The following is a 3,718-nucleotide window of genomic DNA, read 5'->3' on the forward strand; positions in this document are numbered from 1 at the left end:
GGGAACATCTTTATCACATACGTATACATTCGACTTGTAATGCTGTATCTAAACATGTTGTAGAAACTGATTACCAACATAGTTTTAGGTTTCAGTTTATACAAGTCAACACTCCCAGTATTAGAGGTGGGGATGTATGGAACCACACCGAGAGGATGGAACTAAAATGGATCATCGGATTTAGAGCAGATCGATGGCCTGGATTAAATGACAAGATTCCCCTGAAACCTATTCTCAAAAATAGGAGGCTTATTGTTGGTAACTTTGTATGCTTTACTATCTATAAGATATATTTTATATATGTATTTTATATACAGCCCATTTGGTACTTATCCTTCTAGATTTTATATTGCTTTATTTTTATTAGATTATATTTGTAATTAAATGTTATATGTTTTAATAATGAAATATATTTTTAAATTTAGAATAGGAAGTGGTGTCATGTTTCAATTTGCATATCAATTTGCATATATTGACCTCAGTTTTCATGAAAATGTATAAAGGTCTAAGGAAGCCCAGAAGGGTGAAAGCGCTTGCCTATTTGTTCCCAATAAATTCCATGGTTCGTGAATTTCCTGTGTGGATTTACAACAGACTGAGTTTTCTGCTTGGTACAGCTCTTTGGACTGCTGTTTTTATATGTTGATACATATTACCCACCTTGGTTTGCTCCTATACTTTTTATTTTTTATTATTCAAACTTAAAATGATGTTGAGGAAAATCTACGATGTGGTTATACAATGGATTCTTAATATCTTTTAACTTAACATTGCTAACATGCTTCCAAATATGTTCTCTTAGCTACCTGTCGGTTTTCTCCAGATAAAAACAAGTACAGTGGACACAAGTAGCAATATAAATAACATGTTTCATGCTGTAATCTGCATATTCACTGCAATAATAATGAATCCCAGAAGTAGGATGGATAAATTAATTATGGGTGTTTATGTATTGACAACAATAAACCATAGCACATCCATATTATTCTTGCCAAAAGGCTTTACCATCTATTAATGAAGTGAATAATACTTCACTAAATGTGATTGAGGCACAAGAGTACACAGATAAGCCTAGAATACAACAAAATACATTGATATTAGCATATTCTACTGATACTAAATATATCTGTGATATCATTAAAAATAATTGGAAAATGTTAATTCATGATGATACTTTGAAAAAACATAGTTGGAGACAAGCCACACTTTGGTTTTAAGAGAAATAAAAACCTTAAAGAACTTCTGTGACAAAATAAGAACACTGATTCTTCATTTAACATGAATAAACAAGGTACTTTTCCTTGTAGAGCTTATTAGAGTGCAAAATACACTACTTTATCCAACAGCTGACTAGATAATGAATTCAGGGCAAGTATAATTCAAGAATCTACTCTTCCCATACTGACAAGGACCAAGGCCGGGATTTTATGTCCCCTGGATGGGATGTGGACTAACTGCTCCAGAGAGTTTGAATGTATGAAGTACAGAAATTCCTGGTATACATGTTGGAGGCTGTACAAGTCTTCCAGTTAATGGAAGGGGTAGTTGACGTCTCCTAGGAAAATGATGTCTGTTTTAATGCACTGGAACTCCACATTAGCTAGGTAAGAGTTATTGATTAAGAGATACATGTTGGGTTTTGTTAATAGTAAGTTGAACATGGAGGAGTTCCAGATAATTATCTTGTCTAGTGAGACTGGGGGTGATTTTTTTAAGAATATGGAGACAAAGCCACATGTAGTGCCTTCATATAATAGGGTGGGCCTAAACATGTGGTAGGCATTGAGACCCTGCACTTATGGAGTGCTGTTATTGGTCCTGAACTGGGACCCTGTAAAAATACACATATTGATGTTTTCATGGGTAATGAGTGCATGTAGCAAGAGGAATTGTTTTTTCAGGCACTTAGTGTTGAGATCATTACCTTTATGTTACCTGAATTCTGTTATGTTACATTGGAAGCTTTCAATTACTGACATTGCCTCAAAAATGCACTATGGGGTAGACAAGGATTTAGCCGATATATAAAATCTTAGGGGAATGGGTGCAGACCATCCATGTCAAAGCATTTAGAACTCTCTTCCATCTCCTCCCAGGCTGATATACATTTCATCCCCCTTGAATGACACCATTAGTTAAGCCAGTTGTTGAAGTTAATAAAGTTTTTTTCATATTGCGACATCATTCTTGGTGATACTAGAATACCTGCCTCTGACAAATATTCGAAAGCTCCCTCATGTCGCTCTTCATATGGTCCAGGGAGGAAACATTGCAAGTCATTTACACCCATATGCAATATAGGTTCATAGGTTCATAGAAGGTTACAAGGCTAACAGCCCTATAGGCCTTGCAAGCTTAGCCATATTTATCCTGAGTTACCCCAGTTGTCTATGGTAGTTAATAATGATTTCCTCTGTCCAGAAGGGACATGGGGACCACCCCCAGGAGTGAATCTGTGCTCATCATCCATTGATTTAAGTTGCATCTGAAGAGGATCAGGGAGGGGCTCTGTTTCACATGAACTGGAAGCTTGTTCCAGAGAAGTGGCAGTCTCTGGGAGATGTATCTATCTGTCCAGCATGACCTACTCATGTCAGAGGCTAGGTTAAGAAGTGACCCTCGTGCATAAGACTCTTAAGTCTTTCTGCATAAGACTTGTTTTGTGTTGGTAAGAAACCTCTGTGGTCTCTCCAACTGTTGCAGGTGTCTGGTGAGCTACATGCAAAAAGGAGCATTGTACTCAATTACTGGTCTGTTGAGGTCCAAGTATAATGTAATTATAACATCCTTGGATGTAGATACACATGATGCCTTTATTTATAAGATGTGCGATATAGAATGATTTCCTTACTACTATGGATACATGGTGGTCAAAGTTCAGGTTGCTATCAACCTGAGTACCCAGAACATATACCACTGGGTGTACACTTAGGGGAGTGCTGTCTATAATGTAATTAGCATGGATGTCGGCTTTCCCAAAGGGAAGAATAATGCATTTTTTTTTGTTTTGCATTTAGCTTTAGTCCGTGGCTTTGGAACCCATCATTTGTCTGTGTTAACCTCATCTGCAGTATATTAACATTGTTGGGGGACTCATTGATTGCTCCCAGTTTGCAGTTCTCAGTAAACTTGGTCAGCCATAGGCCATCCAAGTTTGCCTGGACTTCTGAGAAATACATTTTGAACAGTAAAGGGCCCAACCTAGAACTCTATGGTATGCCACTTGTGACTGGTCTTTTGCTAGAGCTGAAGTCACCCACTTTGAAAATATGTGTCTTGTGCATGAGACAGTGGGCTACCCATCTGGTAATGTTTGGTTAATTCTCAATTAGGGGAGTTTCTCCATAATACCTGACTGAGGGATTGTGTCAAATGTCTTTGCTAGGTCAAGACAGGTGGCATGCGCTCCCTTTCCCTTGTCCAAGGCCTTAGTGACTTTCCAAAAGAAGTCAACCATGGTTTACAGGCATGATCTACCTTTAACAAATCCAAACTGGGTTAGGTCCAGAGTCTGGAGATTACCTATGTCCTTGTTAATAAGGTCCATAATGATTCTTTCAATGGCCTTGCATATGAGGCTAGTCAAGCTTATGGGCCTATAATTTCCACAGTCAATCAATGGCCCACCTTTGTGCAGAGGGATTATTGTTGCTGTCGGAACATAGCCAGTTCATAGGCTGTGGTTAAACAGGGATCCCAGTGGATCTGCTAGGTCATG

Source organism: Protopterus annectens, chromosome 15.part0 (assembly GCF_019279795.1).
Source record: "Protopterus annectens isolate FY-2018-M chromosome 15.part0, PAN1.0, whole genome shotgun sequence".
Taxonomy (NCBI): domain Eukaryota; kingdom Metazoa; phylum Chordata; order Ceratodontiformes; family Protopteridae; genus Protopterus; species Protopterus annectens.